Source organism: Pinus tabuliformis, chromosome 7 (genome assembly GCF_031772625.1).
Source record: "Pinus tabuliformis cultivar Carrire ecotype Pingquan chromosome 7, CPIR1, whole genome shotgun sequence".
Lineage (NCBI taxonomy): Eukaryota > Viridiplantae > Streptophyta > Pinopsida > Pinales > Pinaceae > Pinus > Pinus tabuliformis.
The window spans coordinates 1,611,253,996-1,611,268,383 of record NC_142293.1 but is presented as its reverse complement, the minus strand read 5'-3'; the positions used below and the strand labels follow the sequence as shown (position 1 = coordinate 1,611,268,383).

The window sequence follows — 14,388 nt, the reverse complement described above, 5'->3', positions numbered from 1 at the left end:
TCCATCGTAGTCCTCGGAGATATCTTTCTAATGGGCTATCATGCACATCAAACAGAGATAATATGACCAAGTTGCGACCCCGGGAAGTTGGTTGTCCAACTCACCCCAACGGGGCGCATAAACTCTTGTTGTTACATCTCCTCGGGTTAGGGTTTTGGTTTTTTAGGGTTTTCTCTTATTGTTTAATAATAAAAAGGCCCTTGAGCCTCATTGTAAGGTAGTTCAGAGGCATGTATCCGCCACATCTCTCCTCAGAGATAAGATACCATTGCCCTATCTGGTTTATTTCCATTCCTGTTTGTAAGCATATTTCAATATCTTACCATCAATGAAATGAAGTATTATTTCCGTTGCATCTTTGTGTTTATGGTTATCTCTGTAATTTTTTGTGTTCCTATTTAAATCCGGATCAACAGTTTAAACTAATGAATAACTCATGGAATTTTCATGGGGATTGGCTTCTAATAACCAACACTTTATGTGGGTTGTTGGGCAAGATATAGTTCATGGTGAATCTGCCATATTGGCTGAAGAGTTCATTGAGTAAACAAAAGATAGAGGTTTGTTGGTTGGATGGGTGCCTCAGAAAAAGGTATTGTTGCACCCATCTGTCGAGAGGACATATTATAGCCCCAAAGGTTTACTGGTAGTTATGTGTCACGTGGTCTATTGGATTCATCTAGGTTAACAAATAAATTACATATGAATATTTTATATATTCAACTTTTATATTTTATTAAAATATTACACTTCTTTTATAACTATTTATAAATATATAAATTTATATCATTTAAGTGAATATGGTATAAATAAAAAATTAACATATGAAAATTCAGAAGATAAAGATCAACAAATTGAAATGAACAGTATTATTAGAAAAAGGTAGTGTTATATGCAAATTAGGAGTGACTCCTAACATGCTCCCAAAAGCTATCTAAGTGTCTCTCTCTTTGTCAAGTTTAATATTCAAAGACAACATTTATTAGTGCAAGCAATCCATAATTTTTCCTTTTCTTTTAAACAATTAGGTTTTAGCCTTTAGGGTTTTATTGTTTTTTATTACTAATCTATTTGAATTTCCTGGATTCCATAACAAACTTAAAAAAAAAAAAATTGATGAATTTCGTGAAATTATTCATGTTGGTGTTTGGGTTGTTCCGACTAAGTTGGAGATTTTTGAACCTCATCTAAAAAATCATGCAACAATGAAATTAAACCAACTTTAAATTTAATCAATTTTGTTGGCCAAACTAGTTGACTTATATGGTGATGTAAGGAGAATTAAGGTATAGTTCTTGGTCTTGGTTTGAAGATATCATGGTTGAATGAACCATGTACATGAAAGACATCGGTTGCAACAACAAAGTATCATGAATTCCTCTTCTTTTATATGGATGCCAAAATTTTGATTAGATCATAACTAGTTTTTTCTTTTTCTTTTTTTGAAGATTAGGAAAAATAACATTTAAGGGAAGTATTAGAGTTATAACTCCTACTTGTCTTCAATGTGATGTTGTATATGTAAAGGAGTCTCTTTGTAGTCTTTAGGAGATTATTGAATCTACTTAAGATGCTTTTTATATAAAGAGTATCTTTATAGTCTTTACTAGATTATCGAATCTACTTAGATTGAAAGATATACTCCATTAACTAACAAGGACTCCTTATTGAAAAGATTATTTCTTTCTCTTAAAAATGCATTAATCATATATTTAACTTATATTATTATTTAATTAATAAAATTGTGTTTATGAAATATTAATTTGTTATAATATATCCATTCTTACACAACAATCCATATAATTTATCTATCTTAAAAATGCATTTATATATTTATCTTAAAATATTATTTAGTTAATAAAAATGGGTTTATGAAATAGTAAATTTTTTTGTATAGTATATTAATTCTCATTTACTCTTTTTTTTTATTTCATACAGGATATGTGGGGCTAAAAAGTGGTTGTGATCATCTACATTGTTGTCCTCTAAACTATACACCCAAGGCACAACGTTAATAAGGATAAGCGAGAACTCATACAAAGTATACAGCTCAAAAGCAACACTCAGAGTAAGGATCAGAGTAACAGCGACTACAAAGCGTACACCCTAAAGTATGAGCTGTCACTCTAAGCGTTACTTAAGGCGTCAACATCATTGATGGCACCTCTGACCCCACGGTTTTGTATCCAATTGAAAATAAAACGCGTAAAGGGTCGGTCAGCGTTTTCTGATAACCTTATTATATTGGTTTCCGTATCTTCACGCCTGTCACCTGGAGACAATAATATTATATTCCTTTCAATTCCCTATAACTAAGGGAGGTATAGCGGCTGAATTCGGCAATAATATTTTATTTTTCCTTTCAATTCCCACGGAGGGATCGGGGCTGAATTTGGCAAGAATAGGAGGAAGAAAGAAGATGGGTTTCAGATCACTGAATGATACCATTGATTTTTTTAATGGCTTAAATAATGGAAATGTCTTAGTTTCATGGATGAGTTTGATGTTGCATAGATAAGGGATGTTGTTATCGAGATTGTGTAGATGAGTTTGAAGTTGTATTAATAAGATATGTTGTTATCAAAATTGTGTGTATGATTGATGACGATTTTTTTTATTATATCTACTGCAGGTAAGGTATAACACATTCAGTTTTGTTTTTGACCGGGTAATAGTTTGCTTTGATTAAAAATTTAATATTAGGAATTTATTTTTTGTTATTTTTTATTCTGTTTAAATTTATTTATTTGTAAAATGATTGGTTGAGGTATTATTATGGGTTGTTTAGTAACTTTCATTTCTATTAGTTATTTTTTTTGTTTTTTGTTTTATTTCTTTTTTATTTAACTTTTTGATCTTTTCTTTTTCTATTTTCATTATTTATATTTTGGTCAATTATAATTTTTCCACAATATTTTCAATTTAAAATAACTTATTATTATATTAAAAACATATTTTAATAAATTTAATTATAAACAATTATATATATATTAATAAAAATAAAACACACACATAGATATATATATTAATATTAATCATATTTCTTAATTTTTGGTGGTGACAATCAACAATACAATATCTTACTAGTTTTATTTTTGTGGTGAAATCTTTGTTTTTATTATTTTTTTGTTTAATTAAGTTATATTTGAGCTAAGCCACAAGTACTAGCTATTATGTAACCCTTGTTTTATAAATATATTTGATGTCAATGTTAATAAAAAACTTATTTGTTTTTGTGTTTAGTTGGAATAGGTTCATGGAATGGCCAGATTCATAATATTTGCTAAACTAATATGGATTACAGATTTTGCGAATATAGTGAAATAATATGGTCAAGAATGGATTGTCAATTTTGAGAATATCCTCGAATAATATTGTCAAAAAACAAATATGCTTTCGAATCAGATTCTAGGTATTTCCAAAATCTCTCATCTACATAAAATACCTCATTTGCATAAAATACACTTGCTGATTCAAAATGCGTAAATAAATTGTGATGTGATTATCACTGAAAAACATATCTCAAAAACTTAATATAAATTACAAAAACCTTAATTCAAATATTAAAAATTTATTTATACATCATTGTATATATGGTTTAGTTACGTTAAAATTCCAAATGTAACAAATTTTATCCGTACAATTAAATCTCACCATCAATTCTTTTATTGTCTTGATTTTTCTTCCAAATTGCTAAATTAAAACACGACCGGTTTCTGCGAGAGGAATTGCTGAAGGGAACTGGAAAGCAGCGACGCGAAAACAAAAACACAGTTGAGTGATCAGAACGCAGCTCCTGAATATAATAATCTCCCGTGACTGCATGCAGGCTTATAAAAATATAAATATATGGGCGGCTCCCGAATATAATAATCACGCGTGACTGCGTGCAATTTAAAGAAGGGTGGCGTTTTTAAATCCTTCCGTCTCAGTTGGCATCAGTTGACCCCTCAGCGTGCACCCAATTTCCAACCATTCATCATCGAAAATCCAAAAATAATACATCAAGAAACTTTCAAAGTTAATATGATAATATGAATGAAATAATAAATCGGTGTGAATTGTTTTTGCTAGGTATATCACTTGACCCAATTTCCATCCATTCGTCATCGAAAATCCCAAAATAATACATCAAGAAACTTTCTAAATTAATATCATAATATGAATGAAATAATAAATAGGTGTGAATTGTTTTTTCTGCGTTAATTTTTTATTTTTATTTCTTATATAAGGGAACAAGTTAATCTTAAAATCAAGAGGAATTATTTGATACGCATTTGAAGTGTCAACAATTATATTTTTATGTATTTACAGGCCTGCAACTCTATAAATAGCTCCACATCTCAAAGTTCCTTCCAGAGTTCAGATCCCTCTCACCGCCTTCACCATGGAAGCATCGGAGTCAGTTCCCCTCCATGCCCTATTATTTCCAATTCCCTTGCAGGGCCACATAAAGCCTTTCATGAACTTGGCCAATGTTTTGTCCGCCCGGGGGTTCTATATCACTTTTGTGATTACCGAATTTGTCCAAAGGCGTCTTTCTGAATCTGGGGCAATTATAAACCGTGAAGGTTTCATGAATACGAAAATAAAATTCGAAGCTGTGCCAGACGGGCTGCCGCCCCCAACACGGGTGTAGTCAAAATCAAAATCTTACGGAGCTCTTCGATTCCATGGAAATTCATGCTCATATTCATTTAGGGAAGTTGATGGAGAAACTCCGACATCTTCCCAACGTTCCTCCAGTAACCTTTATTGTGTCGGATGGACTTTTATCAAAGACGCAGATTATTGCAGACGAATATGATGTTCCCAGAGTTGCTTTCTGGCCGACCAGTGCGTTCGGTTTCACGGCCTATTCTTCTGTCCCTCTGCTCATTGACAAAGGACATCTTCCTCTCAAAGGTACGCAACAAATATTAACATCTTAGTTGATTGTTGTAGTAATTATAAGTTGTCTTTTTTCCTGTTAATTGCACCCACACATAAGGTGCATCCTGCAACCAACCAAGGGGTAGTGATCCATCTTGTTTAAGTCTTGCAGTCTTGTGAATATAATACATGAGTTAATGGTGGAACATGAATACATTGACTGTTACAGAATTCAAGAATAGCTGGAAATTCACTGTTTCTTACCGTGTCAATGTTTGTTCATTGACGGTTTCAGAATTCAAGAATAGGTTCCAATCGCATCACAAGTGGGAATGATTTTTGTGAGTTACAATTCCTTTTGTTCCACCGCCCTCCAGTTTTCACATTGCCACCCGATTACAAATTCTACTAGTAAGAACTTGGTCCACAATTTTTTCTTCAGCTTTGGTTCCCTAGCAGACATGCCAAACTCAAATATTTGATTTGTAATAATATATGGAAATGGAGGGTTTAGGTTCTCAACCATCAGTTGGGAGTGAACAAACTCAACCGTAGAGGGGCTCACTTCAGTTTCAAGAAAGGACGTAACACTCATTAAACTAAACAGAGAGACAGTCGCCCCTTCAAACAAGGCTTCAACACATGTTCAGATAGAGGAATCAAATGTACAAGAAGTAACCAGAAGTACCTTAAAAGGTATTCTTCCATGTTTTCCGAAATAATTTTTTTGATAAATTGTTTAAGCTTTTGTAGAATGTCGAAAGGGATTCAGGTTAATGAAGCCCAAAAAACTTGGAAATCTTCCGTAACTGATTTACACAACATCAATCTTCATGCCCTTGAGCGTAATTTATTGCACCAAATTCATACTCTCTTTTTCATATTTTCCAAAGGCCATCTCTATCCCGATTTGAGATATTTTAGAAGTTTTAATGTAAAACGTGGATATTTTAATCCAGATCCCAGTTGATTAATATTTTTGGAGAAAATTTCCCCCACAGGCTTTCACCCTTTCTGCGATCCTGCAAGCAATGATGGAAAATTTTGCATGGTTTATCTTCATTCCTATAGCATTAATGAATAACCAAAACATGTATTTTAGAGACTCAAGGTGAGATATGTTCCCTTCAAAGAAAACCAAAGTATTCTCTACAAATAATAAAGGTAAGAGTTTGAAACATTGACATATTTCAATCCCTTTGAAATCTACAAAAAATAAAGGTGAGAGTTGTAAACATTGACATATTTCAATCCCTTTGAAATCTCCTCGTGATTTTGAATCCATGATTTCTTTTCTTAGTCCTTTTGCAACGAGGAAGAAAGGGGTTGAAAGTGGATAACCTTACCTAAAGCTTCTTTTTATTTGGAAGAATGGAGAGGTTCCTCCATTAATTAGCAAGCTAAAAGAGGTTTTGTTGATGTAGTTCATCACCCAAGGTTATAAAGAAGTCACATAAGCCTAAATGAGTTAAGAGGATTTTTAGGTAGATATAATTTATCTCATCAAAATATTTTGAGAGATCAAATTTATAGAGAATCTCTCTTTGTTTCTTAGTGTCTATAAAAAGAAGGCTTTCTTGGGAAAGGCTAATGAAATAATGAATATCATGATTTTACCAGAATAGAATTTTATTTAGAGAAATGTGATTAGACAAGATATCTTTGAGGTATAGGGAAATGAGCACTAAAATAATACTATAGATAGAGTTAGACAAGGAAATCATATGAAAGAGGTAAAAGAATGTAGGTGAGTATGAGTTTGGGATAAAGAGGAATTAAAGGGGTAAATAACTTGTCATGAAGTCCTTCATTATTCCATTATACAGATAAGGTCATCTACTATAAAGTTGTAACATTCTAGGTGTAACTCAATATGGCGTCCATTTGACATGGGGTTTTTCCTCTTTGGAAACTATGTAAAACTATAGCTCTTCTTTTGTGACCTTAGCCATTGAGGATATGTTCCATTCATAGTTTATAAATTTGGGGAAAAGGTTGATCACATTTAGTACTTCCTGTATGGTGTCTCTCTCAGGAGTAGAAAAATGTCCCTAAAATAATTGCATCCTTCTTTTGATATCTTTGAAGGAGATTGCAAAGGATCCAGTCTGGCTTTTTGATCTCCCAAATAGTGTAAATAGATATCCTTTGCTTTGAAATATTGTGAAATTACATGGTGTTGTCATCCTCTACATGTAGCCAAATGGCTATACTCTTCAGCCTTCATTAGTTTTCCTTTTCTTGGAGCAATTTCACTTTAATCCTCCAAACCCTTTATCTCTTCCTTTTGGCCCATTGCGGTCGTCTCTTAGATATTTTTCTCATGTATTTTTCAATTTAGCCTCAATTTTAGCTAAGTGTTTATTGTGTGCTTCTTCTTCTTTTTTTCCCTTTCCCACTTAATCATCAATTAGTTTTATAGTTATAGGATTTGGTGGGATTTTATTGTTGGGAGGGGGTGATTGGGACTCAAGGTAAAAGGGGATCTAGTTGGATTTCAGTGATTCAATAAAAGCTGGGTTTTCAAGCCAAGAAGGATTATGTTTGAATAGAATTATATGGATTTATGACCTCTGTGGTTTATTTCTTTTGACTTAGTTACAGGAGAATCCACAGTAAGAACCATTTTCTGCCAACGTTTCAAATACCAACCGGGATCCATCATCAGGACCATTTGAATGCTTAATAGAAGAAGAGCTAATTTGAGAGATTAAATATTAATGAGGAGAGTAAATTAAGATGAATGTCGGCTATTTTATTTATTTATTTATTTCATTTTATTTAGTTTTTTTTTTTTTTTTTCTTTAGCTAATTAATTGATTAATATAAACTATTATTATGTTGATCATTATAAGGTTTTCAGGAAGTCAACCCATACAGAAAAATACCTCCACGCTGATTCCCACCATCACCCAGCCCAGAAATTTGGTGTTCTAAACACTCTTGCTATCAAGGCCCTTCGAATTTGTGACGCTGAACATCTGAATGAAGAAAAGAAGCATTTAGTCTCAACCTTTAAGAGTTTAGGCTACAAAGAAAATGAGATTAAAAGAGAAATAAAGAAAGCTGAGAAAAGGATGTTATCTCATGAACCTAAGGCCCATGATCAGCCTCAGTGTGGTAGGGTTTTTCTACCTTATATTCATGGAGTTACAAATAAGATTGCTAAAATCCTAAGGAAGAAAAACATAAGCACACAATTCTCAGCACCTGGAACTATTAGGCAAGGTATGAGATCTGTCAAGGATAGTATTGATAAAAATCAACTTAAAGGAGTCTATAAAATGGATTGCTCATGTGGGAAAAGCTACATTGGTGAAACAGGTCACTCCTTGTAGACTAGACTCAAAGAACATGGAGCTGATATTAAGAATGAAAGGTCTCGTACTTCGGCCCTGGCAGAACACTCCTCAAAAACTAAGCACCATGTCCGCTTGGAAAGCGCCTCAATTATCGTTAGGGAAGAACAACATCATAGGCGAAAGATCAGAGAAACTCTTGAAATTATCAAGCACCCACATAATCTCAAGACAATGGTATGGAGATTAGTGGAAGTTGGCTTCCCCTAATCAGAGACATTAAGGTCACACAATAGTAATTATAAATAGTGATTATTAAATATTAATTAAATTAAAAAAAATTCACTATTTTAATTATCAATATTAATTATTATGTCTTGATATTAATTATCAATCATTAAACACTAATTATTTATTTATTATTAATTTTTAAACTACGATTTTTAATATTATAATATCAATTTTAATATAATAATAATTATTATTAATATCAATACAATTTAATTAATTTTAATATTAATACATTACAATAATAATACACTAATAATACTATTCATAAAATAGCAAAATATATTAATAATAACTCTATTTTATAACATCATAATAAAAATTTTACTAACATATATTACATATAATAAATATTAAATATTAATACAATATTGGAGGAGTAATATTATTAATATTATTAATACTAATTATTATTATTATTTATTATATTAATAATAATAATTATTATTATTAATAATTATTATTATTAATAATAATAATATTTACAATTTATTATATTATATTAAATTAAAGGTAACTAATTATTAAAATATATTAATAATAATTTTAATTTATAATAATCATAATAAAAATTGTACTAACATACATTATATAATAAATATTAAATATTAATACAATATACTAGGATTATTATTATTAGTAATATTAATTATGATCATTATTAATATTATTAATACTAATTATTATTATTATTTATTATATTAATTATTATTATTATTATTATTATTATTATTATTATTATTAATTTTTACAATTAATATTAATAATTATTATTGTATTAAAATAAAAAAGTAACTAATTATTAAAAATATTATAATTGATTAATTAAAATTAATATGAATTTTAATAATGATCAACATAATAATAATTTATATTAATTAATTAATTAGCTAAAAAAAATAACAAATAAATAAAATACCCAACATCTCAAAAAAATAAAAAAAAAACAGCCAACATTCATCTTAATTTACTCTCCTCATTAATATTTAATCTCTCAAATTAGTTCTTCAAATGGTCCTGATGATGGATCCCCGTTGGGATTTGAAACGTTGGCAGAAAATGGTTCTTACTGTGGATTCTCCGATAACTAAGTCAGTAGAATTATATGCTTAGAGGGGAAGAGATCTAAACTTAAGAGAATGAGATAGCAATCAAAATCCCACCAACCATGGATCTTTGACAAAACCTGGTGCTAGAGTTATGGAGGGCCTTTAAATGATGAAATGATCCAACATTTTGGCAATTCAATAAGATTTTTTTCCTATTGTTTTACCATGTGGGTGAAATCTTGGTTGAAAGGATGTCACAAAATCCCATTTTCTCAATCAAATAGATAAACAAGTTCATATACGAGTCAATTATTGCAGAGTTTCCCTAGACATCAACAACTCCTAATGTCAAATTTAGGTCCCCTTCCATGATAACAATTCCATAGTCCATATAAGGGAGTGTAGGAATGTTTGACCAATAAACTCATGATTTGTAAAGGGACCAAACACATTTATGAAAAGGAAGGATTTTTTCCATTTCTCTAGAGAGCTTTATCATGGAAAGTCATGATTTGAAGGATTAGGTCAAAACCAAACGAACCCATCTATTGTCTCATCTAGAGACATTAACCCCAAATCTCCCAATTACATCCAAAGCAAGCAAAAACCAATACTAGAGAATTTATTAGAGAGATGAAATGACCTTATTCCTTCAACCATCTACTCCTATAAGAGTAGGATGTGAGGGAATGGAGTTCCATTAGTCATTTCATAGCCAATGTTTATGAGGGGTTGGTTGGTCCCTTGTAATTGAAGGAGGGGAACTTCATTTAGGAACTTTTGTAGTGATAGATTCCCTAAGATCCCAAATATTGGATTTCTATTTTCTAGCATTGATTTCTAAGTGAGCCCTGCTTTGAGCAATAGATAGGATTTCATTTCCTCCTCTAGCTCGGGATTTGTGAGTTACTGCTACGTAAAGAAAACCTAGTGTATTCAAAATTTCCATGAATATTTCCTCAAACTAAAATATTAGGGGAAGCCATGGAAGTTGAACCTAGATGGGCATCAATTTATTTATTTATTTATTCTATTTTTTTCGATTTTACATCAAAATCTATTGTCCGGGGTTTTAAATAGAGTACCCAATATCTCTCAAACCATTTTTAATTGAAGCACCTTTTTGCATCCTTTTTTGTCTTTGTGAGATACCCCATCCAACTCGTATCTAATATCAAGCATTTTGGGGCATATCCAAAAGATGATTTTTTATTTTTTTTTGCTCTATCCACCTATAGAAAAACCATGGACACGCTTTTGCTAGCAAAATGCCAACTCCTTTTCCATATTGAGAATCTCAATCTATTGCACGTCCTTGTGTACAACTAGGGAAGGATCCACATTCTTTCTTTTGACACACTTCCTCTTTTGTCTTCGTGGATCATCAACAAGTGGAGGTGAGAGAATCAAGAACCTAGGGTTTTTACCATCTCTGCTTTCAATGTCTGTTGTGAGAATGATGCACAAGAAACTAGAAGATGGGCTAGAAGACTATTCTCTATGTAGCTATCAAGATACTAAGTTAGTAGAATATAGTTGGGAGTGACGAGAAGCAAGAGTCACTGGCTGATAAGTTAAGTCTAGGAAAGGGGGAGGGGTAGTTTTGTCACTTGTCGGAGGGATTGATGTATTTGGAGTTGAGTCGATCATTATTCTAGGATGTGGGGTGGAAGTGCGAAAAAATAACTCCTACTCGTCCCTTTATCCTTCACTTGGAGAGCCTACTGATGATTTCCTTTTTGAAAAACTAGTGGTATTCAAGTGCACGCCAAGGTCCATCGAGTGCTGCAAGGTTAGGGGTGGAGATCTCTAAATGATTTGGCCTCTATGGGGGTCTTCAGAAAAATCTACCTTGTCTGCATGCATTTTGTATGAATAGGGGGAATGGCAATATGGGGAGTGCACTGAAATGAGGGGAGGGCCTAAGGCCCTTCAAGACTTCAACCTGAATTATCTCATTTTGGAGAGCGAAAACTTAAACCCCACACTGCATTGACAAGTTCCAATTATTGATAACTATATTTACTAGCACAATCATATAATTTACTAAATATAATTGATATATCACAGTTTCCCCCTTTTATATAATAATTGGTATATTAAAACTTATATCAATTATATTTAATAATATAATTATGTTGATTAATAAATTAATATTAACCCCAAAAATTATTAAATATATGATAAACTTGAGTAACATATATTAAATCAACTGTTAATAGTTATATACAAAATCTATCATTTAAATAAAAATAACCATATACGATATAAAATAAAAATTTAAAATTTATTATAATAATAACAATATTTTGGAATATATATATATATATATATATATAAAACATTCTTTTTCCTTCCCTATATATATAGATTATTTAGATTTAATCGTTAGATTCCAGCGTCAAATTATTATAACAAAAATCGTTATATCACATGGGTAAGAATTGAAATGATAAAAAAATATAACAGTCATTCGCAACGGCAACGCATGTCATATGTAAATTACATTCAATTTAAATAGAAGTTTGACTTTCGAATATTATATTTACTTCACATACAAGTTGTTTAGAAAGTGAAAATATACGCACTACACAACCTGCTCACGTTTACTTTATTCAGAATGTAATTGTCTCAATTATCTCCATATCCAAGCAGCTAAAATCCTTCGATTTATTTTCCTGTACACAAACGTATTTTTAAACATTCTATGGATTTTCTTTTGTATTATTATAAAATAGTTTTCATGTCTCACAGATGAAAGCTGCGTTACCGAGGAATATCTTGATGAAGTGAGAATCACTTGCATCCCGGGAATGCCTCCGCTGCGGCTGAGGGACCTTCCAAACTTCCTCTTAGTCACAGACATTTCGGATCCGGGTGTTCAATATAGTATGATTCAAGGCCAGGGTACATTATCAGCAGCCGCAGTAATAGTTAACACATTCGAAGAACTGGAAGGCCCAGTCTTAGAGGCACTCAGAGTTAACTTCCGTGTATATCCCATCGGTCCTCTACTGCTCTCTCAGTCATTCCATTGTAAAGATAAGCATGGATCCTCGGATGAATTGAGTATGTGGAAAGAAGAAAATAGCTGTCTCACATGGTTGGATTCTCGGAATCCATGCTCTGTCATGTACGTTTGTTTGGGAAGCATTACAGTTTTGTCTAATCAACAACTCCTGGAATTTGCATGGGGATTGGCTTCCAGCAACCAACACTTTCTGTGGGTTGTCCGGCAAGATATAGTTCATGGTGAATCTGCCATATTGCCCAAGGAGTTCATTGAAGAAACGAAGGATAGAGGTTTGTTGGTTGGGCGGGTACCTCAGATAAAGGTACTGTCCCACCCTTCTGTGGGAGGGTTTCTGACTCACAGCGGGTGGAACTCCACGTTGGAAAGCATAAGCGCGGGAGTGCCAATGATATGCTGGCCCTTCTATGCCGAACAACATACAAATGCGAAATTTGTTTGTGAAGAGTGGAGCATCGGACTGCACTTGAAACAGACCGTGAAAAGGGAAGAAGTGGCAGCGCTGGTGAGGAATTTGATAGAAGGAGAGGAAGGAATCAAATTGAGGAGAAGAATTGGAAAATTGAAGGAAAGTGCGAAGCGAGCGGTCGAGAAAGGAGGATCTTCTAACAACAACTTAGACAAGTTACTCCACCAAATTATTCCTCAAAAGAATGCATCACATGGCAGTCAGATGGTCGAAGCAGACCTTTAAAGAACTCATCTGCAGCTACAGTTTGTAATGTTTCAGCACCACCTGACGTAGATTTTTACTTCATGACTGATGCAGCATCGTGATCTTCCAGCCTCGTTTCAAGCTCAAACATAGACGAGCTAAAATAAGGATACTTCGGTTCCATGTATCAGTTTAAGTCGCCCTCAAATGAATACTTATGGACTTATGGCAAACTGTGTGGCATTGTGACTAAACGGCTGCTACGGTTGCTCATACACCTTTTAAACTTTTCGTTGTTTTTTGTTTTTAATAACGAGGTTAAATCTGCAATACATAATAATACAGATAGTAGTTAACATACATGGCAACCAATTGTGTGATAGCTGGATAGGAATATCATTTATAAAACGATAATAACTTTTTATTATGTTTTAATTATAATAAAATGATAATAAAATTAGCGGTTTTTTTTTTTTAATATTATTATGTAAGTTATTTTTCAATTTTTTATTCATGAGATATAGATCTATCTTAACATAAAAATTATAAGGAAGGAGAGTGATGAAAAAATTATTTTGAAAAATAAAAAATTCTAGCTCAAAAATTTTGGTCTTCCTTACAACCTTTTATTTATATATTTATATATATATATATATATCAAACTGACCTTAAAATATGTTATTTCTTATAGATATTGAAATAATTTATTTAAATGCTCTGGAATATTATTCTAAAATATAAGAGACACACTTTGTGCATAAAAAGTGAAAAATAAGTTTTTTTTAGTTATTTTATTTCCAAATATTTTATTAAAAATTGAGAATGATAGTTAAATATTTTTATCACATCTCTTGCACACCATATACATTTATTTATTTTTATTTTTTATTATAATAGATATTACTTTTTTCTTTATTCACACACACATATTTTGAAAAGAGATGTGGCAACTCAATGTTGAATATAAAAAATTACATATCACATTCATAATAAGATGTTGAATGTATCTCTGCACAATATTTACTTAATTTATTACAACACTCTATTTTATTAGTTCTATATATATGTATTTAAAATTAAAAAACTTACTTTTATAATTTTATAAATTTGTGAAAAAACATTATAAATCAAATGGTATGCTTATTTAAAACTACTAATTTGGTATAACTTTAATAATCAAATGATATATTTATT

At 31.6% G+C, this 14,388-nt stretch overlaps 1 pseudogene across 1 annotated transcript; it reads left to right on the top strand.

The window, feature by feature from the left end:
* The first annotated feature begins 4,387 nt into the window (after window positions 1–4,387).
* On the top strand, window positions 4,388–13,413 carry LOC149254354 (linamarin synthase 1-like; annotated as a pseudogene). The gene is made up of 2 exons (XR_016266288.1): window positions 4,388–4,905; window positions 12,263–13,413. The product of XR_016266288.1 is annotated as a linamarin synthase 1-like (transcript).
* The last annotated feature ends 975 nt before the right edge of the window (window positions 13,414–14,388 follow it).